The 24,151-nt window shown below is 33.5% G+C and overlaps 1 protein-coding gene across 1 annotated transcript in view; it reads right to left on the reverse strand.

Annotated features, from left to right (window-relative positions):
* Positions 1–24,151, reverse strand: part of LOC124366014 — a 435,131-nt gene that overhangs the window by 120,901 nt on the left and 290,079 nt on the right. Inside the window, exon 4 of the mRNA XM_046822206.1 lies at positions 1,290–1,360. The gene's annotated coding sequence lies outside the window, so the exon portion shown is untranslated. The remainder of the gene's footprint in view (positions 1–1,289; positions 1,361–24,151) is intronic.

Raw genomic sequence — 24,151 nt, forward strand, 5'->3', positions numbered from 1 at the left:
TAAACTCTTATTGATAAATAATGAAAATGTATTAACACCAATGATAAGGAAAGAACTGAAAACTCAGTAAACTAATGTTGTTAAAAGTTGTAAACCTAACTTTTAGGTGCTGTTCCAAATTAAGTTTTAGATAAACTTTTAATGGTCCAAAAATGGTTAATTATAAAACACTTAATTGATTTAGTGCTGAAAGTAAAGTCTTACTTGTGAAGTTTTATAAAAAGTGTCTCTTTTTATAAAAACTACACTTAAAACTCACTTTCACAAAATATGCGTAAAGGTTTGTCTTTATACTTTGTAAACTTCACTTTATTTTTAATATTTTGAAAAATATATAGTTGTAATATTTTATCTCTGTTTTAGCCATTCGTATAAGGTAACTATACGGAAAAATAATATAGAGGAAAAATTTATATACAGAACGTATAAGAGAGGATGTTTCAGAGGCGTGTATGTGTTATCCGAAGATGCATACTGATAAAACTTGGGCGAATTTAATCTCTTTACTTGACTTTACAAATGACTTTCCTCATAAACTATATCAACACATATTGGATAACTCAATTCAGGATTACGCAGTCGGTGTCATACTACTATAAGATTTTTTCCGGGTTAAATCGTTTTGGTTCAACAAAAACTTTTTACTGAAATTGATTTTCCAGGCCGAAATATACAAAGTTTGTAATAGTGTTTTTTTCAACTTGACCGGAAAACCTTGACGATGGGCTAAACTTTGGTTAACGTTGTTACAAAAATTTCAGTAATCTTACACGTTTGCGTTGAATTCATAATATTTTATTATCATCACAAACAATACACTAATTTACCAGACTGGTTTTAAAGAACACTTTAGGTTAACATTTTGGAAGACAATTATCAGTGCTAATTCGGTTTAAATATGTCAGTGCGTAATATGACGGAACTATACACAGTTATCTGTCATGTTTTATTTAATTAGTAATACAAGAGATAAGACATCCAATGCCATAAATTGAGGCAAGGAAAGACTAAGTGCTCGGGGAGTGCCATGTGTGGAGTGAGAGGTCAGGGAGAAAATATATGAACGGTAGTAATCAAGTTATGTGGTGCAGCTCTAGCGTAGGGCATCAGAACTAACAGAAATACCCCGGACCTTAGCACATTACGTCTATAGAAATGATTTATCTCCTACGTGACTAATAAAATCAAATTTGTGCCTTTAACTTAAAAACTTCTCTAGCTACGATTTGGTTCAATGATTTAAAACTACATTATTATACTAAAACTACTTGTTCAGTTATAAAACTTACCCCTGCAGTAGAAGGGTGAGGGTGAGCTAAGTTGTTCTGTTCCTTTCTGCTTTGACACCATGCAGCACCATCTGCAAAACGGAAGCTGGTTATCGGTCGATAATTGTCGTGTTTCAAACACTAAATAAAGTCGTTATTAAACGCACAAGAAATGCTGTTTCATGCCGACAGACATGTCTGGTGTGTTGTTTCGATTCTTTACGTGTTCAATGTTTCTTGGCTCAAACACCCTACATTGGAATTCACTGTGTTATGTGCCAACATATCACATCGTAAACCCCCATTCGGTTTTAGTGTGTAACACTGAAAATCCTACGGCTTAGATTCGAGAAACGGGCAGACACTGGAAATTACCGTGCACATTTATTTCACAAACAAACGACACCGACTGAGCCCGAGACTATTGTGTCCCGAGACGAAAATAATCGGAGCACATAAAACTGTTTGTTATAATACCTAGGGAGTGGCAGCAATGGGACAGATAGAAGAGTCTGCGACCGTGCCAAGCAGATGTACCTCTCAGATACGACTGTATGACAGCAGATTGTCGCGGCACGGCGTCCGCCGAGTTGTTTATGCCACTTCGTTAAATGCTCTTTCTTATTGTCACGGACGATATATTTAAGAAATAGAAAAAGTTGAAGCGGTACTTAAAATAAACTCTTGGAAACGATACATTATGATACTTATAACTGTGTTAAGAAAATATTCTTTATTATTTATAAAGCACAAAATATGCTTTTATGGCTGCACCTGTTTTAGCTATCTTTAGATATATTTATTGTATTCTGTATGTTTTTATGTATTCTTAATATATCTTAATAATAAAACTACTACGAGTTTTTGCATAAGGATGTGCAAAAACCTATGTGCTATATCTTCTAATTGAATTGCTAGAATTACGCTCGGTCGTTCTTCATATAAAAGGCTTAACGTGTTAATTATTGTATCACGTGATACTTGGTATATTGTCCCTCAATTGACATAATTTTGATAGTTCGAGAATTCTTGCCACTGATTAACAATACACGTTACTAAATAAATATTATGTGGCTACTTTGCCCTAGTTCTGCAAGATCATAATGCTATCTTTAAACCAGGCGTACCAGTCGAAGAATAGGGATTTCTTAAGCACCTTAATTTAGGTGACAATAAGTGAGAACAATCGTTTGATTCTAGTAGCATATTTGAAGGTGTAATCAATTCTTTCTTTCTATTCGCATTCCAAACGTTTTCAATTCGAGATCATGCTATATTAGGGATGCAATACGGATGATCTAAATTTCGGATAAGCAGATACGGCATTAAACACTTCTTGTTGGTTCTGAGCAATGCCATTATGCACAAAAAATCGCGTCTACAGTTATGGTTAGCGTTCGCTATTGATCTTAGAGTGTAATTTCTAATAGAGAGCAACTAATTTCATAACAGTATTTATACCACTAAGTGTGATTATTATAATGTACTTCGGATAACCCTGAACTACGGATAACCGCATTTCAGATAATCGTGTCTCCAGAGTACCTCCAAAGAAAATGTTAACTGAAACCTACGTATGTGCAGTACTTGAGTGCTCAAGGTATTGGATGAACAAATGATCTAAATCCCATATTATACAAAACATATGTAGAACATGCTTGGGCTGATCAAATGGTTTAGCTCTAATGAAAAACATTGTAATCTAAAAATAGGATAAAATAAAAAATCTATTGTCCTAATATCGTCATTTTTAGTTTTATACATTTAAATGGCTTTTGACACACAACTGTCAAATTGATTGGTCTTAATCATTCGATCAATCAGTCACTCGGTCGATTTGTTTGGTTTGTGCGAGTTTTATTATTAACAACGCCGTGACCCAGAAGATCTAATTTGTCCCAACAAAGCGGGCCATGACGAATAACAAATAACAAGGCCAATCTTTGAGTGTTTGAGGTCTGAATTTACAAAACGCATGTTCTTCTCATGGACAATTGTATGTGGCAAGTTGACTTGTTGTCAAACCATCCGCTTTATTCGTTATTGCGTCTGATAACACAACGCAAAATGTCGTGTACCACAAGGTTCTTAACAGAAGAAAATAAACTCAAGTGCAACCCAAGAAGCAACATACATTCCTTCAATAAATCAAAGTGTCTCGCTGCCATACCTTCGCAATAGTACAAAATGTTTGTGTTTTTATTGAATTTTTATTTTTTTTGTAACATTATCGTACTAAACCACTGAAAATACATAATATTTAATTTTCAATTTGTTACGCTCATAAATTCCGAAATAAAGGTTAGCCAGAAGTTATCACAACATTTATTGACTTCTAGGCGATGTGAAGTTCCCCGCCATCTAGTAAATTAAATAGTTATTCTAATTATTCCAATATTTGTATATCTGAGCAAGAAGGAGCAGTGGAATGACATATGTTAACGTATGTTGTGCTCTAGCTTTATATCAGGTTCCGTAAGACACAGTGCTGTACGTTAGTGTCGTAAATCTATGTGGGAGTAGTAAATAGGTGAGGGGGGGTAGAGTAACATAGTCTAACTGTATGTTGTACTCTAGCTTTACATCATAGTTGGTACAACACAGTGCTGTATGTTAGTGCCGTTAATCTTGGTGGGATTAGGGAGAAGGAGTGACATAGTTTAACTGTATGTTGTACTCTAGCTTTACATCAGAGTTGGTACAACACAATGCTGTATGTTAGTGCCGTTAATCTTGGTGGGATTAGTGAGAGGGAGTGACATAGTTTAACTGTATGTTGTACTCTAGATTTACATCAGAGTTGGTACAACACAGAGCTGTATGTTAGTGCCGTTAATCTTGGTGGGATTAGGGAGAGGGAGTGACATAGTTTAACTGTATGTTATACTCTAGATTTACATCAGAGTTGGTGCAACACAGTGCTGTATGTTAGTACCATTAATCTTGGTGGGAGTAGGGAGAGGGAGTGACATAGTTTAACTGTATGTTGTACTCTAGCTTTACATCAGAGTTGGTACAACACAGTGCTGTATGTTAGTGCCGTTAATCTTGGTGGGATTAGGGAGAAGGAGTGACATAATTTAACTGTATGTTGTGCTCTAGCTTTACATCAGAGTTGGTACAACACAGTGCTGTATGTTAGTACCATTAATCTTGGTGGGATTAGGGAGAGGGAGTGACATAGTTTAACTGTATGTTGTACTCTAGCTTTACATCAGAGTTGGTACAACACAGTGCTGTATGTTAGTGCCGTTAATCTTGGTGGGATTAGGGAGAGGGAGTGACATAATTTAACTGTATGTTGTACTCTAGCTTTACATCAGAGTGGGTACAACACAGTGCTGTATGTTAGTGCCGTTAATCTTGGTGGGATTAGGGAGAGGGAGTGACATAATTTAACTGTATGTTGTACTCTAGCTTTACATCAGAGTGGGTACAACACAGTGCTGTATGTTAGTGCCGTTAATCTTGGTGGGATTAGGGAGAGGGAGTGACATAATTTAACTGTGTGTTGTACTCAAGCTTTACATCAGGGTTTGTACGACACAATACTGCATGTTAATGCCGTTAATCTTGGTGTTAGTATGAGGGGAAGTTCAAATAGATTAATTCAACCGATTCATACTTTTCAAGAGTCTAAGACACGAACTGGGTCTGAGACAATGGAGTTGTCTCTGTGACAACCGACCTTTGTCATCAGCATATAAATTGGCGGATCGTTCCGTTGCTAGACAACTTTTGATTGAACGGGCGGAAACTGTAATAGTTCATGTAATATTCATTCCGTTCCTACAAATGTGATTTTCTTGTCCAAATCTTAGTTCTGTCGGTATCTCTCATAGTTTGTTGAATCAGAAATGTTTAAAATTTATTTGTAAATGACACAGATACATTTATGTAAGATTATGTCAGCATATCTTAACATACTATTTATACTTGCAAAATTATTTAGTTTAAAATCCGTTATCGGTATTAAAAATTCATAACTATCATAAAGAAACTTATCAAAATATTAAATAAAAACATTATATGAATAGATTTCTTTAGACACATAATTAAATTTTGTTTTCTTCCTGAATAAGTTTTTGTACAATGTCTGTAGAACATTTGTGAAATTGTGAGTATTTTAGTTGATATCTATAACAAGGGTTGAACTGCTCCTTAAGTGGGGTTACTACACAATATCCTTGTCTCCTAGAAAAAAAGTAAAGAACACAGTTTTATTTTTAACTTACACCATCCGTCAGATAATGTGCCTAAACTGAATCTATGAAAATCCGGATCTCAATTCTACACTTGAGAATCATTTTTCAGCTGTGAAACCAGCAGGAAGTCTAAAGCATTTTCAGGTAGGTGAAAAAATGGTTTCTTCTTAAAAACGTGGGTGCGCAAATAACCGTGTATAAAGTCTCATCACAAATTTGGTTCCATCACTATTGACTCTCCGCTGAGTAAAGACACATTCAATCTCTATTTTCAACAAAGATTCGACGTTAAAAAACAAATTAGATTTCAAAGTTTTTAAATAATTATTCCTGTCACGAGAATGTTTTAATAAAACTCTTTTGTAACGTAACTTTGACAAAGTAAGCAATTCCCAGAATTGCTTAGAAGGTATGTCACAGATTTATAACGTTTAGAATCAAACTGCACATGTAATGTGAACATCATCAGTCATGTTATTTCATTTTAAAATTGAAATTAACATATGTAGCTTTGTGAATCTATATTTCAATAATGAGGTATTTGTAGAGCTGGCTGACTCTTGGGAGGAAGAAGTCTTTTCATGATCAATACACTCTACGATAGTGAATATCTCTAAAGTTGGTAGATGGCAGTACAATAATGCCTGGCATAGTTTATATACAGGTCTAGCAACAATGTAGATAACACGTGAACATCTGTCCTGAGCGACTCTCATAAAGTTCAATTACGTAATACTCGATCGCTCATCAAGGAGTTTCAAAATTTCGATTTGTAACCGCATCGCTGCTCAAAACAATTATTATTTTATCCTTTTGTACCTTGATCCAATTATATGATCATTAACATAAAAACTATAATTTGTTATTGGTATCCTTGGTAACTTCTTGTTACGTAATTCTGTGTTATTATGACCTGCAATGTTACTTTTTGTCGCTCGTGTTATTATTTGAAGATGAATTACAGTAAATTGATTTAATTTAGAAAACTTAAGTTTAAACTAAATTTTTGAAGATTGTATTGAATGCTCACCTTTCACAAATTTAATGGTCTTACTTTGTGCTATTGTAACATAAATGAATATTGGGTAACGAAGTTACACGTACTAGTCTTAGTACTGAGGAGACAAAAGAGTATAGTTTTCATACCACCTTATTCTGCCTAGATCCCTAAAACTTTCTCATAAAAGAGTAATACATGCACGCTCGTTGCACCAGAGATAACTCGAATTCCTAGAATATTGGGAGCCCCATTAGTAAAAAATATGTCATTGTAATATTCTTTACTGCCGTTATAAATCAGGAAGAGGTAATATTTTCCGTTGTGGAGCGAGGAGCTGCCCGTTGCATGTGATCGGCAGTGAGGTCGGGGAGATGTATGTCGGCGCGGGCGCCCCGGAACCCGCCGGGTCAGATGAAAGTTGGGCCGGGTAGCAGCGCGGCTCAGCACCGCATAAATAAACTATTTGTCAAATTCTATTTCCAGTGGATCTCGTTTGTCGAGTCACACGCCATAACTCAGCAGGAGTGGACTGGGCAGAACCACTAGGAAATCGGAATCGCGCGTTTACATAAAGAGATGGCGAGATGCTGATACAGTCGTGTTTTAGTTGTACTGTGGACAAAACATTGGCTGGTGCTACATCTCTCTTAGAGTCATTGAATCCTTGAGAACCCTCTGACTCCTTTTTGTTCTTCGTTGAGAAAATAAGTTAAACTATAATTAATTGTGTTAAACAAACCGTACATACAATTTTAAAAAGTTTAAGCGTAAGGCTTTCGCCTAGATTCCAAATTAATACCTTGGATTAATTCAAATGTAATTTGATTTATTTAACAATGTAACTTGCATAAAAGATTTGTCAAAGACAATTCATTTTTAAGAAAATCGGGATTTTGATAATAACGGCATACCCGGATACTTTCAATTTCCCACTTATTAACCGATCGTGTCCCAGCAGTACAATACATAAAACAATATATGAGTGATATTTTAATTCACAACTTTGCTTAAATTATATAAACTATACGGTAGGAGTACGCCACGCCATGTGTCGCGTAACAGGCTTCGCTGAGGTTGCATACAAGACTACTGATTATTGCATTTTCAATACCCTGCGGATACAGACAGACAATAATCCCCTAGAAAAACAAAAGAGAAATTGTATTTACCGACTGAGTGGTGGCTTCAACTACACTCAGCCAAAATCTGTGGTAAGGCATGTAGGCTACTATCATACAACTCACTGTTGCCTATGTAAAAATTAAGTTTCACGCAAAACTTTAAGCCTATTGATGAAATATTTTTCGGTTCGTCTTGTCCACATGATACTTTAAGTTTTAATTCATTTTATTGGTTTTCATTTCAATGTTTGTATTATAAAAGTCTACAAAACAAAGTCACCATAAAATAGTTTATTTTTAAGGCAGTTTGGCTGCATGTGCTAATATATCACGTGTTGTACGTCGTAATCTCTTATGAAATATCAAAAAATCAAAAAAATTCCAAATTAATTTAAACATTTATTTATTCTCATATTCTGTCGTTGTCACCACGGTTACCTATAAAACCAATACAAACATATTCATTAATACTCAGCCAAATCCCATGGAGAGATGTTAACCATTGTAGCTCATACATGCATGGAGCTTCATGCACAATTCCAAGTCTATGGTTAGTTTTCAAGATATCGTGTGGACAAACAGACAGACAGACAGAAATTTTCCAGCCCCTCGAGTGATAGGCTTCGCTAAAGCTCAGCCAATAACTGTAACGTAAGACTCTTACAAATGTGTTACTTCTGGTTTTTATTGTGATTTTAAGAACTTACACATATTAATTATTAGTTCATCATTACTGGCTATATTTGTCCAGGATACGTATTGCTGTCCTGTAAGAGATGTAGTCTTGGAATAGAATTGCTCATTTAAAAATACAGAAAAAACTCGTACTTATTTGCGAAATTATTATTATTGGTATACGAACCTTCCATACTTAGCTCTAAATAAGGACCCGACCGGTCCCTATTAAAAGAAACAAAACTCTTGATAGAAGGGCGTGAAATTGATGTTGGGCTCAAAAAGTTAAAGAGCATCAAATTACAAAAAACCAGTGAAATAATTACAGTCAGTTTGGTAAAGACTTTCGTTGCATTCTGTTTGATTCTTCGATACTCCGTTATATTGGTCCATCAAAAATACAAATTTGTAATTGTTATTAGAACTTAAACCAATATGATCTTCATTTCCTACATTTGTTTTAGAGTCACTGCACTGAATAAAGGGGGGTTTTTGTTGTAACTCTTCACAAGAACGTTGAGACCACTGCGAGGAATAATGTCCACGGCGACACCACCACGGAAAAAAAAACAAACAGGTCAATTTGCAACAAAATTCGAGCTGTTAAAAGTATTTACTTAGCCGTCGACATGAGATATAACGGCTATTATGAACAGTGATGGTCGCCGTGAAGGTCATAGATCGCTGCAGAGTTTGTACATTATGATAAGCGCACCGTCATATAACACATGGTCCGATGCTCGCACATCCATACAGGTTAGTAGTTGGCACACATATTCATACAGCTTTATACTGTTTCCTCCAGCTCGTTCATTTTACCACAGGCGATTAGTTATTCTGTCTACCGTATTAGTTATGCATTCCTTCAGTCGTCGTCTCTGTAGAGCTTGGTTTTATTTGCAATTCTGAAAAAAAAATTCTTAATCCGATCTAAGGTGCAATTTAAGATACTAGCATCCCCAGATGGATTTACAGTCCTTAATGAAACTAAATACAGATTAAGAAACGAAATTTGAAATATTGCCTTGAATCCTAAGAGTAAAATCTCTAAGAACTCAGTTAAAACCTTACATCAGACTATAATCATGTTTTGAAAGCTAGAATGTTTGAATTCAGAACGTTTCCAATAAGATGTATTCAAGAGGATCTGTGATTTTCATCTGTACTTTAAGATTATAAGTACAACTAAATATGTGTGTTTTAAGTAGTTAATACATGTTACGTATTATAGTACAATTAAATATAGTTTTATGCACGTTTTTGTTTTGTTATGTCAGTAGAGTGTATCTGTAAACACAAGGTATAATAATAGCACGATGGAACTCCGACAGTGTCAGCATTGGAGTACCTTTTATTTTATAACAAGTTTTAAATAAAATATTAATGGTTTATTAAGACTACCATAATGAAATATTTTGTGATTTGCCTCAAATGTATTTATAGTAGGGTTATTTCATTCCGTCAACAATCCAAAAAGTCTGAAAGTGAATCATAATGGAATTAATTTAATTTTAAATAATTTTAAGTATATATTAAATACATGCAGGTATCCTCCAATGAACCTGGTAAGAAGACAAGGAAAGTTTAGTTATACAGAGTGATAATTATTATTAGTATACACAGATTATTTACGTATATTCTCACGATATATTAGAAAATGCCATTTATTTTTGACAAAGCAGTAAATTTGACAATACTATACACTTGTAGATAGTATATATTTCAATGGTGTCTATGTTTTCTGTTGGCAGTACATTTGATATTCTCTTGCAGGAGTCAATATAAGTAATTAATTGAAACTACTATTTAAAGAAACGTTCTTTTTGATGTGCGCTACATAATGATCACTCTGTATTCGTGTTCTCTATGTAACATTATTGAAATATAAATAGTTTGGTAGGTTCAGAAAATAAATACATTCTTTTCTATTTTATCTTGGAGCTTTTCTCAGACACGTGGCATTTTTATTTTGTGAAATAAGAGTTAATGTAGTGTATGATAGCTAATAAGTTACCATCATTATTAAGTATATTTCCGTAATCATTTGACATATGTAACAGTCGAAACTGCTAGTATGTATAAAGATTCAATTCTTGCTGCAGACAGAGCTGTGTGAAGCTGGCGGCACCCATTAACCAAAATACACCCAAAACTAGTGGAATCGTTTGTTTAGCGTTTGTTTTAGGTTTGTTTAGCTATTTTTTAGCGTTTGTTTGGCATTAATGTGCGAAATATGCAAAAAAACAAAGTGGGTGCCCGCTAGCTTCACACCAGCGGCACCCATTAACGAAAATACGCCAAAAACTAGTAGTAGAATCGTTTGTTTAGGTTTGTTTTAGCTATTTTTATCGTTTGTTTGGTATTAATGCGCGAAATATGCAAAAAAACAGTGGGTGCCGCTAGCTTCACACCAGCGGCACCCATTAACGAAAATACGAAAAAAAACTAGTAGAATCGTTTGTTTAGCGTTTGTTTAGGTTTGTTTAGCTATTTTTATCGTTTGTTTGGTATTAATGCGCGAATTATGCAAAAAAACAGTGGGTGCCGCTAGCTTCACACCAGCGGCACCCATTAACGAAAATACGCCAAAAACTAGTAAAATCGTTTGTTTAGCGTTTGTTTAGCTATTTTTATCGTTTGTTTGGCATTAATGTGCGAAAATATGCAAAAAACAAAGTAGCGCGCCGCTTATGTTATGTTAATATTAACGCGAAATGTTTAACAATATTTTATAAATTTATAGCTTGCTTTTTATATTTTAAGAAACAGATTTTTCGTTAGATATCGATAAAAAATGTTATCGTTTTTACTATATTAGATTTGTTTCTTAAAATTGGTACCATGTATCATAATGCAGTTCATTTTCAAAAAAAAGATTTACAATTAAACAATAAAGCGGTAATTTTGAACACATTTCATCATTATTGTCCATTTTACTAAAATTGGATATTAAAAACAAGTATTATTGATAACATAATATAGTGGGATCATTTTCCCTACAATTATATGTTTTAAACTTTATATCATCAATATTCCATTCATGATCGAATTCATTTGTATAATTTATTATGGTACAGTATGATAAGATTCATTAATTTGCCCCTTAGTTGTATTCCTTTATAATGAAAATCATACTGTGTATAGTAATATTATAAAATATTCTTTAAAATTGTGTTGGATGCAAAAAACACATGATACTTTAATGATCGTACAGTATGATATGATTCATTATTTTGTTACTTTTCATTGTTGTATTATATATACTGCAAATCTCACTGTGTATAGTAATATTAATAATATTCATTAAAATTATGTTGAATTAAAAAAATGTTAAATTAATTATTCATTATATCAAAGGTAATGAACTGAAAGCTATTGTTTGTCAACCAACACTATACACAAACGAAATGCGTGGCTAAGCAAAAGGTGAAAATTAGTTTTTTTAGAACAGATACCTCAAGCACTGTTGTAGACCACGTACTCGTAAGTGTAACTGGTGCGAAGCTACGCGGCAACTACACAAATTTCGCAAACTATTGTCAAAAAAGCTAAAAATATCTAAACAGTATTTTCGTTAATGGGTGCCACTAGCGATCAAGCGGCACCCACTGTTTTTTTTTTGCATATTTCGCGCATTAATGCCAAAAAAAAACGCTAAAAATAGCTAAACAAAACAAACCTAAACAAAACGCTAAACAAATGATTCTACTAGTTTTTGCGTATTTTCGTTAATGGGTGCCGCTGGTGTGAAGCTAGCGGCACCCACTTTGTTTTGCATATTTCGCACATTAATGCCAAACAAACGATAAAAATAGCTAAACAAACCTAAACAAACGCTAAACAAATGATTCTAACTAGTTTTTGGCGTATTTTCGTTAATGGGTGCCGCTGGTGTGAAGCTAGCGGCACCCACTGTTTTTTTGCATATTTCGCACATTAATGCCAACAAACGATAAAAAATAGCTAAACACAAACCTAAACACAACGCTAAACAAATGATTCTACTAGTTTTTGGCGTATTTTCGTTTAATGGGTGCCGCTGGTGTGAAGCTAGCGGCACCCACTCTTTTTTTTTGCATATTTTCGCACATTAATGCCAAACAAACGATAAAAATAGCTAAACAAACCTAAACAAACGCTAAACAAATGATTCTACTAGTTTTTTGGCGTAATTTTCGTTAAAGGGTGCCGCTGGTGTGAAGCTAGCGGCACCCACTCTTTTTTGCATATTTCGCACATTAAATGCCAAACAAACGATAGAAATATCTAAACAAACCTAAACAAACACTACACAAACTATTCCTACTAGTTTTTGGCGTAGTTTCGTTAATGGGTGCTGCCAGCTTCACACAGCTTGCAGACAGTGCTGTGACAGGACCGGATGGGTGTTGCTGGGTCAGCGGCTGAGGGGGGCTGATATCACAACATTCCAACGTTATCACGCCATGACGTCACTGTTGTGTCTAGCAGCTGACACTTGTCATCTAGGGGAATGACCTCGGGCCATTAACAATGTTCTGTATTGTTCTACAGAGCCATTTCAGCTCATGCAGTTCCAACACAGCCCAGAACTGAGAAAGCGCGTGGCGAGAACCAGAGCACTGAATCTGGATTAGAACCTGAGGACTTTTATAGAATTTCTAATAAGTATATACATTTTTTAGGATAATTCAAAATGTACCTGAGCAAGAAATATGTTCCTATTGTAGCATTAATAGTGCTTTAAAAATATATATATTTTCACAAGGGCATTAACTCTACAAAACGTTGTCTTAAATTTCTTTTCGGAACCATGCGGTACAGGAAATTACCCAGATTTTATTAAGTGGTCAAACGTTTTGAGAATTTGTCGTCATTGCTGTTTTAGTTTAACAGTTGTTTCTAATTTTCTTATTAAAAATTGATACAACCGTTTGAAACATTCAAAGTCAAAGACTTAAGTTAGGAATATTGTAATTTAATTTCAATCCGTAAAAGGAATGGGTTTCAGGTTTTTTTGGCGTGTGGATATTAATTATTAATATCTTATAAACGCTTCAATATAAAAAACTGCATATGTATAAACGTAATTGACATCATCTGTTTTTGGCCCATTCAACATGGGTTTGCCTGTTATTATAGGATAGTATTTAAATAATTCGTACTGATGTTTTTAACTTTAATTTTTTACTGTGTACTTAAAAAACTAATGACCTCTAGTTATAAGGAAAACTGTATATATATATATATATATATATATATATATATATATATATATATATATATATATATATATATATATATATTAATAGAGATTTGGTTAAAACGGCTATTTCACCACAGAACAACTATTATACTATCCTCGTATATAATAAGTTACTTTATGCTATCTCAAAAAATTTTTGAACGTATCATAGTGGTTGTTTCTTACTTTTACATAACGGTTTTCTTATATTTATGGTGTTTTATTGCTTATTGTGATACTACGCCTGTTGGGAATTATTACCATGTACGTAACTGTGAGGTACGTCCAATGTGAAATTTCCTTACGCTAGGAAAACGCAGTGCAATGTAGACTAATTATGGTTAAAATCAAACATTTATGTTCCCAAAAGTGATTGTTTTGCACAGACGAACCACAAGTGAATGAGATCGCGGCGTAGACCGCCCGAGGAACCACTCCAGCTGTTCCGCCCACCGTGTTTGCAGTTCTACATAACAAGTTTACTCAGGCCCGACAGCCGCTTATTTCGGGGCATTAAACTGACACCTGTGTGAGTTATATGGTGGCCATGCGTGGTGCCAATGGCTGTGAGACCAGCGACCATGTGTGAAGCCCCAGGTGAGCCATCCGAGGAGCTTGGTTAAAGTATAAGGTATAGTAGATTAACATTTTTACACTGTGAAACTCAAATTTTAGAATTTTGATATTAAAACATACAATAAGAAAACAAGACCATTATTTATTTATGCATGAAAATTTTAAACTTTGCATAGTAATAAAACGATAAAACGAAATACTGAAGGATCCGAGAGAGGGTATAGAAATAGTTTTCACACGGATCGACTGAAAGACGGACGGACAGATTGCTCTTTGCACGTTGTCTGCGGCAGACGCCTTACAGCGCATGCGCGCGGTGAGAGTGGTTGGTCTCCTTCAGTATAGACTAGCAGTTAATGTGTTAACCTATGTACCTCAAATCAAATAGAGTTTTTCCTGCCATAACAGGAAACTTTGTTTTAAGTTTCAAGGTCTCTTGGGTTTTTCTATGATAGGTTATGGCACAGACGTACTTACAGACAACGAAATAATATTACGAAGTCGTAGAACTAAATTGTAATGAGATGTTTGATACACATCACACATAAATAATTGTTTCAGTCTTGAAAAATTAACACTTAAAACAGTTAAAAATTAAGTTATTATGTACGGTGCAAATTTAAGTATCAACAAAAACTAACGTGTTAACACTTTTGAATTGTTTGCTTATTCAATTAGTCTGAATGTTGAGTTTAGGTCCCGTTCACCTTCCTTTTTATAGCAGCGTCTGGTATCTAACGCTGTCTCAGACTTTCAGACAGTAAAACGGAAGGTGAACTGGGGCGAAATTTAACATTCAAATTGAATTAACCCTTCCTACCATAGCTACGTTATGTGTAGAAAACTCGGTTGCTCCACAGTGCTTAGAGATCGTATCACAACATCGTAGTGTACTCAATTGTGCCTATGATGAAACAATGAGAGTGCCACTTCACCTATTCATTGGTGTCTCTGATGTCGAAGCGATGGAAAGGTTCGTTTTGAGCTTTTGAGCGTTTGTCGCGTTTGACTTTCTTTGATATCTTAAGACGATCATGACTCCATATTCCAGGAGTCAAGTCTGAGATAGCGTCAGATACCAGTCGATGCAATAAAAAGTAAGAGGAACTGGAGCTAAACTCAACATTCAAATTGAACTAACCCTTCCTACCATAGGTACGTTATTCATTCATACTTACTACGTGACTGTTCATACACGACGTGTAATGCCGAACAAAACCTTTTTACCAGCTTTAAAACGATATAAAGGGCACGGTACTAGATAAACGTACTGTACTTTAAATATGGAATTTGGTAAAAAGTGTATTTTGTCAGGATGTTGCAAAATGTTATAATTATTGTGTCATTTTAAGCTGTATTGATAACTAAACACATGCTGAGAGAAATGTTTATGGATATTAATAGACTAAACACAAACTATTTCCGCTGAAAAACATCTCCAGATAATAAATTACATTTAATCTTTTTAAATTTGCATTTATTAGCCATAATACATAAATAATTGTGTATATTTTAGGTCGTACAACAGGCTTTACTGAAGTTTCATTCAGAATTTCAAATATATAGTTCTATTTGTACTCGAGATATGATGGGGGGTTAACTTCGCTAAAGCTCAGCCTTATCCTATAAAAGGACACACAGTTATTGAAATATACCTTCTCTATGTAGAAATAAAATTTCATGCCTAATTTTACACCTATTGCTATAGTGACCTCGAGATTGTCAGCCATATCTAATGAAGGAGCATTCAGTATTATTGAAATTTACATTATCTACGTACAAATAAAGTTTCATGCACAATCTAAAATCATAGTTCAATCAATTTGCTCTCATGTCAGTTTGTGGCAAACCCACAGACACCCAAAAGGAAGAGGAATTTTGCTAATCACTGATAAGTCAGCAAATTTAAAGTCTACACTCAATTAGGTCCCGAAATGTCGTACTGACAGACAGAAGAGAAGTTCTGCTAGTCCTCTTGAGTGGTAGGCATCGTTAAAACTCAACTAAGGTCAAGGCCTTCTATTTCGTTAAATATCGTATCGGCAATAAAGGTGCCATTGAAACAACTATATTCGGTTACTTTAATGGGAAAGGAGGAACCATTGTAGAAAAGATCAGGATATTAAATTTATTACCACAGAATTGAGGTCAACCCCAAGTAAGAATCTATTAATCCAGTTTAATGCAGCGGATCCTGTGATGTCATTGGTCGCATTACGTTCATAAATTTCTACTGCCCACACGACCTCTTTTTCCACCTCGAGGTGTCCGCAATCAGACCTACATAAATGTCAATCAGTGATCGAAGCTCGGCCACAACCTACTGAGAGCTCAATTAAACTAATGAATTTGTTTGCGGTAACAGCCGAGTGCTCCATTTGTGGAGTCGTAATTCTGGCCTAGCCCGTAATACACTTTCCTCACGGAGCGGGAGGAAGTCTGACCGGAGTCGTCAGGCGGCGGAGTGGACTGAGAGAGGTTACGACCTGGGAGGCGGCCAAACTTCTTGTCAGTCCGACTCCTGATTTGTTTATAGGCATTCTGATTGTGGGATCCGCTGACATATGAGGAAACCGGTTGTTCTGAAAGGTCTGCAAGAAATTGAAAGAATATAAAGAAAGATAAATAATACTGTGTTTCTACGTTTTCGATAAGTTTGTCGATAACAAAATAAAAAGTTTTATTTGGCCGTTTTGAATATCATTATGTAATAAATTTACTTTTGCGTATCAAAAAAAGCTATTAATCTCTTCTTGATGCTCAACTAGACGTTTACTTTTGATAATTTTTCCTAAATTTAGTATTATTAATGGATATTACAATTTAGTGAATATTTAATTTTTGCAAGATTGAATAAACTGTACTATTCCTCGTGTCAATGCTCGGTACCCAGATTTTACAGGAAAGAAAACTACATTTGTTGAAGTATGATGACTCTCCTGTTTTTTGTAATTTATTTAGGCCAGTGGTCAGTTATAAGTAACTGTTATTTCGGTTACAACAGATTGTGTTATTTAGTTGTAGCCGATTGCAAGCGCATGGCAATGAGCATGAAGTTGACATACGCCATATTTCGTGTGTTTTATTATGCGTTTCACATGCCTTAAGTATGGTTAGTTTATTCGAATTTAGATTGTCGCTCTATGTTAGGACAGTTATCCACCTGAGAAAGACACCAGTTATAGGTTTTGAAACGTAGTGTTACTGATATTTTTCCAACGAACGATGGAAAATGTCCGAAAAAATCATGCTACCTTTATACGTCGAAGGGGTTCTAGTATTCTTAGTATTCCCATGTAGAATACTAAGACAAAAATATTGCGTCACATTTTTAAAGATAAGGTTAAAAAATATGCCACACCACGTGTCGAGAAGGCTGCTTGCAAAGTTTGTAGCCGATTTAATTCTCATACTGCCCACGGACGGATAGACAGATAGAAGTACGAACAATGATACAGATAAGAAACTTTTACTCATAAAAAAAAACTTTTAATGTCTTTAGCAGACAAAGAGAAATTGTGTCGGCCTACTGAGTGGTAAGCTTCAATAAAATTCATCAAAATTTCATGATTGTACATACACTACCTCTATGATAGAAATAATCTGCATTATTTCTATGTAGAAATGAAGTTTTGTGCAAAATTAAAAATCTACTGATGAAATCCTTTTCGAGATATCTTAACACGTGATACATATTGTGTTTGAATAGTTTGGCTGTGTGATTTACAAAATAAATATTAAGTTATGATATTAAACTTTTTTTACAACGCTGAGTGTTTTCTATAATTTAAATATATAAAATAACGGAGTATCGAAGGAACCGATCGTAACGAAAGTTTTATGCACCAATCCAAGTAACTTTATCCAAAGAGAAGTACAGGTGCTAACATACCACAAGTCAAAATTTCGTAGATTTTACTAAATTTGCTTACAAATTTATTTATTCCTCTATTGTCTCGATGCTATTGTGGTTGCCCATAAGAAGAAAGAAATAAAAACATTCGCTACCGCTCAGCCGAATACCATGGAGGTACATGTACCATCATCGAAAATCTTCCATCCCTTAAATGGTGGACTTGACTAATGCTCAGCCAATAAGTAAGCAATACAAATACATAAAACATCTTTAGTAGCGTTTTAGACACATTAGTTAAATCTATAAGCCGATATTAAATGCTGGATACTAAAAGTAGAGTTTCGGTCCTGAGTAATTTGCAATAATTAATTCACGCGTGAAATTTTTGATGTATATTGGAGAGCTTTAGTTAACAAATCATTTGATCTGAACTGTCATTAATCAGCAAGTCATTATAATCGGGCGTGTCGCTCAAGGTTCACATTATCAGATCTACATTCCGTATTGGGTTGAAGGTACGCACGTAAGTTCAACGAAGGCGAAATAAAATTTAAAACCGAATGAAAAATAATGATTGACATGTTACCTGTATTTAAAATACAAAGTCAATAACTTATTATTGTCGATATCTAAAATAATTCTCGAGAAGAAACCTGATTGATATACAACCGCTGTATTACGGTCGTCAACAGAAAAGGGTTGAATAACTTTATATTTTTTGTATCGTGCATATATCTATTTAAAAACAAGTATGCATTCAATTCCTGAAAATCTTCTTTTAGTTTCATTTAGTGTAATACGTTTTTTGGTAGATACATTAAAAAAATGTTTAAATCATAGCAATTTAAATTTTTTATAATGGATCTAAAACACAAAAATATAAAACTACTTTTTATCGTTCCTTTAGGAATTGTGGGTTAAGAAAATCTAACATTGCGAAATTTTGAAACCAGCCATAAAATCTGCTGTAGATATAATTGTGATCTTGTACAGTGTGCATATGAATTATAGGTTAAGGCATTAATATTTATAATGGAATATTAATTAAGAAAATGACATGTTTTTTTGTAAAACATGTAACTTAATAAAATTAATATACTAAAAAAATAAAAAAGGTAATTCGGTTCAGATTTTTTTTATATACATACTATAACAATTCATATCCTTCATTTCAGCCAATTTTATTTGGGACTGATTATAAGATGCCTCTGAATGTTGCTTCAAATGTCTGCAATTTCTCTTGGAACAATAAAAACATTCTTTCCCTTTTTCCTAAAAAGATTTTCCTGAAAACCAATTGCACCAACTTTAAAAAAATATTCCTGCATTTAGATGAGGACCCATCAGTCCTAGTATAGGACTGGGTAGTGCTAATCAGCGTTAGTACTATTCAGATGAACGGATAACTTCGCTAAACCAGAACTTGTGGCATATTGATGTAATTAAGCTATAATTAGAGATTCAGATATTTGGATCATTTGATTCGTAGCGATTCGTCCAGATATTATGGCATACTCCAGGTGTCATTAAATTCATTTACAGTTTTCTGTCTAATTGGGTACTACTAGAGCGTTTAGTAGTATAACCACACCAATACCTAAGTGGTTCGGAATCCATGTTAAACTATAGAACTATGTCATTTTACAGTTGATACATTTCTAAAGAATCAGTTTACCTTGAATAGTATCATGACCACAAACAGCAACTAACTAATCATCGCTGACTGGTTTGACGTCTTGTAAAGCAAATAAATAAGTGAAAAGGAAACAAATAAAGACGTTGAAAGTGAAAGCTGTTATCATTTTTGAGAGTTTTAGACCAAAAATGAATTAAGATATTCCATCACTTTTCTAACTTTGGGTCATTTTAGATACAGTAGTGAAATACGTTCATAGTATGAGTCTTGCACTTAGGTTACCGTATATCTGATCCTAATCGATAGCTAGGATCGGATACACGATGAGGAATTCACGTCATACACTCGCTCAGTAATTAAATCTACACAGTTGCTGCCTTACACAGGAACTTCGCTGTGATTACCCCAGTACACGTGTAATTTAACGTGTAATTGAACGTGTAATTGCAGTTATCCGAGTTACCTCGCTGAGCGCCACCGCTATCATTTGTATGTAAATGTGAGACAGATACAAAACCGATGACTCGGGGCAGAGCGCGGTTGCGTTACGGTACGTTGGATCTTAGTTTACGGAGGACTAGTCACAGACAGTATGTTAATTGTATGTATAATTAAAGATATTCATTTATTTATCTCTGTTTAATACGGGGTAAGTGTTACTTAAAGAAGTAAAATCAACTTTGAAGTTGAAAATATTTCCCAGATTTTTTTAATTTATACAAATATTAATTTAATAAAAATATCTTTTTAATGTTATATCTTGAAATAATATTCAATTAACAAAAAAAGTACTTAAGTAATAAATGAATAAAAAAATATGTCACGTCTTATAACGAGTACAAAGTGGAAACAATTACCTTCAGTCATTTTTATTGGGTCTGATCATCACATTAATAAAATGTTCTGTATTCAGGGAAGGTATCCTAAGGGATATGAGTTTAAGGCTAAGATTATTATTATTTTGTTTTTTTGCTTAGGTTGCCGATATTTAAAAAAAGAAAATGGGAATTCTGAAAAAACCATGCAAATGAGAGTAACCAAACTAAAGAGAATCAAATTTATAATAGATTCATGTGGGGTTACAGTATGGAAGTTCATCTAGAGTGAACTAATAAAAGGCTCATTCCTGTTCCCAGATTTGCCACCATTTTATTTCTGTAGTTTATATCGCCATATAATACTGACCACCGATTAGTTTCCAATGGTTGGTTGATGCATGCGAGTCTATTGCGGCCAGTTTTATTTAGTTCAGTTGATAATAACCAGTGAAGTGCATGTCACATAGATACCGAACGTGGGCTAACACACAGCATATTTGTTATCCGTGTCACATACTTTGGTATGATTTGTTAGTTTTAACCCTTACAGTAGTTATGTGTTCGATACGTTTTCCTCCTGAAGAAGGGGTTTAATTACAGATCACGAAATGTATTGTTACAGCTGTTAATCATTCAATAATAACACGTTTCTGAAATACGAGTAAATATCCACAATCTTTGCATAGTCATAAATGAACTTTAAACAAAGATTTAGTGTACAGTAAGTAAAGCTGTTATTTATTTTAGAATTATAATTTTATTAATATTTTATATTAAAGTTTCATATCCGAATGGTTGGTTCTAGATTAATTTAAACTAATTTTTGCTAATAAAGAAACAAGCTTGAACTTGAAAAGGTTTAATATTATAATAAAGTTTTCCTCATAAAGTAGATAGAAAGACAGAATCTGATACAAGTGTAAAGTTAAGTCGTCTCTATCATTAAAAATCCTTTAAACAACCATCTCGCCTTTCTCAGTAATGTAGGTCAAAGGTAGCTAATTAAGGGGAGGGTGAGACTTTCAGCTGTGTTTACAGACACTGGGTTCTTTGTTAATTTGCAGATCGCAGACAAAAGGTACAGTCAGTAACGGGTGCGAGGCTCTATTGACTTTACTAGAAGTTCACTGTTTCAACAAGTTGATTTGTTCTCTATTTCTAGCACTTTATAAATAACACTTAGAGCACATAACAATAAGGTTTTTACTATTCAATTGAGTTAATCAGTGTTATTTTCGATCCCGATAAATACGTGGGACCCGTGGTAATTTAATTTGGGAAGTTAATTTGGGAAACTATAAATGCTATATTTGTGCTATTGTACGGTCATAAAACAATTAAAAACGGTCTATAACTCCCAATCAAGATTTTATACAATTTAGAAAGTAATTGCTTAATATATGATCAAACACTCCAATAAATGAAAATTTTTTTATTTTGTGTGTAAAATTTTATTTCAGTTATGTGGGTCTGACGATGTGTTCTTTGAGCACGAAAGGCCTCACAAAATAAAAAAAACTTCATTTATTGGAGTGTTTGATCATATATTAAGCATTTAGTTTCCAATAAAAAGAAGCTGGTAAAATGTATTAGAAAGTACATGTTGAATTTAGTTCCAACAACTTATTATGTACATGTTATGACGGTTGTAACTACGTTGGTATAATTTGTTAAAATGAGTTCCTCAACTTTACAATGTCATCGTAAAGATTCAATGTACTTCGTAAAATCACTATATAACTATAAGCGCGAATATAATTACTTGACATTTTAAAATGTGTCATAGTAACATATTTTATCAGTTCTTTTTATTAGGTTGGCAGGGTGACATTTATCACGTTTTATCAGGTCCTTCAATACCCCTTTGTAAAGGTGTATTTGTGTATAGACTAGACACTTCGGCGATGGTACATGTCTACAGATGGGATCTGGCTAATCACCATTGAAGCATATAACTCAGTAAGCTGTAAACATTATTTTCTTATATATTGTCTTGTTTATATCTTATACGTTGAGTATATGTGCGCAGAACTTCTCAAGAATGAAATGAGGTACAGGCTAGAATTTTACATGCAACTTCAACGAAATCTGATATGTGGCGTACTCCTGCCTTTTTTCATTACTTTTACTAAAAAGATGATTATTTACTGTAACCTAAGTACATTTAATAAATAAATGCAGGTTACTAGTCATACATTCCAAAACATCTATGTAACATATATGGTATGGTATGTGACGTAATTTGTATTTCGTAAATTGTATATTTTAAGTTTGATTGTTTAAATTAATTAACTTCACTATTCGTATTTATTATGCTTAGTTGAATGTATATTATGCTATTATTACGTTTGTGTCCTTAAAGTAAAACTCAAATAAAACCCTCTTCAGAAAGTCTCTGACGAATTATTCGAGTTTTATTTAAATGTATTACATAATGGCAATTAAATATGGCGGATTGGATATAATTTTATCTTAGATTTAACTCCTGCATCGTCAGCACACTAATTGGTTTCAATGTTTTATTGAATTTTCTCCCGCTGTCTCAAAAAACTCAAGTTAATTCATAATTATATATGTAACAATATAAAAATATATAACACGAAGAGGTATCAAGTCGATTAAACTCTACATTTGTGATACTTTATAATGTTGCGAGAATAATTAATTCGTTAAATCACTGGAGTTAACAACAAATATAATATAATAAATCATAAAAAATATAATAATATTTTACAAACTCCAATGATTTAACGAATTATTATATATAGGGCGATTTACGAAGATATGCAAAAAACTTTAGGAGCTCGTTGAACATGTAAAAATAATTAAAAAAATTATATATACATGATCCGGAAATGCTTCTATAGCAAGCGAAAGATTTCGCCCGGATTTTAGCTCACCATGTAAAACGAGGTGTTCTTGAAATTCTGGTAGGTAGATAAGAGGTAAATTTAATTATCGTTTCTTATGGTTTTAGACCTAATAATTCAAATGAAAAGTCAGTGTCAAAAGAAAATAAGTAACGGAAATAAGGTAACAATAATGTTATTATTTCACCAAGAAACAGATTAAAATTAATAATAAAACAGTGTACATAAAGTGGAAGCAAATATATATAAAACATATATAAATATATATAATATATATAAATGGATTTTGATTCATAACAGTAAAACACGCTTTTTACATTTTACTTACAAAATCTTTCTTAATTACCCATTAAACAAATTAAATATAACCTCTTAATTGAACAATTATTTTAAAGAGTAGATTGAGTTTAAAAGTACATTTAGTTGCTGCTGACATTCTGTACCGTGTCAGCAGGTTAGGTTTGGTTTGGTTTAGCTTAATTTAGTTTAAAACACAGAATGATATTTTGTGGGAATTTGATATTTCATAAGTTGGCAATAATAAGCAGCCGTTACAAAATAATAAGATTTGTAGAGTTTTAATAATGTTGAGAGCTAACAACTGAGATTCAGTCTCTGTGAATAATAACACATTAAATTACATTAAGAAAATAAAACAATTATTTTTATTAAGTTATCATCTTTTCTATTGAAAGCTATGTGCTAAATTTTAATTAGTCACAAACCGGTAGGTCAAAATATTACGAATTAAAGGATTTCCCAATTCATTTAAATGTTTAATACAAACTGTTAATTTTGTAAGTAATTACTTATGTAATTAATACTTATGTTAAATTGAATTTGTATAGGTATATTCAAAGGTCGAGTTTATATTTATATGGTTTTTGGAATAGTTTGTATAT

This window comes from Homalodisca vitripennis, chromosome 7 (assembly GCF_021130785.1).
Source record: "Homalodisca vitripennis isolate AUS2020 chromosome 7, UT_GWSS_2.1, whole genome shotgun sequence".
Classification (NCBI taxonomy): Eukaryota; Metazoa; Arthropoda; class Insecta; order Hemiptera; family Cicadellidae; genus Homalodisca; species Homalodisca vitripennis.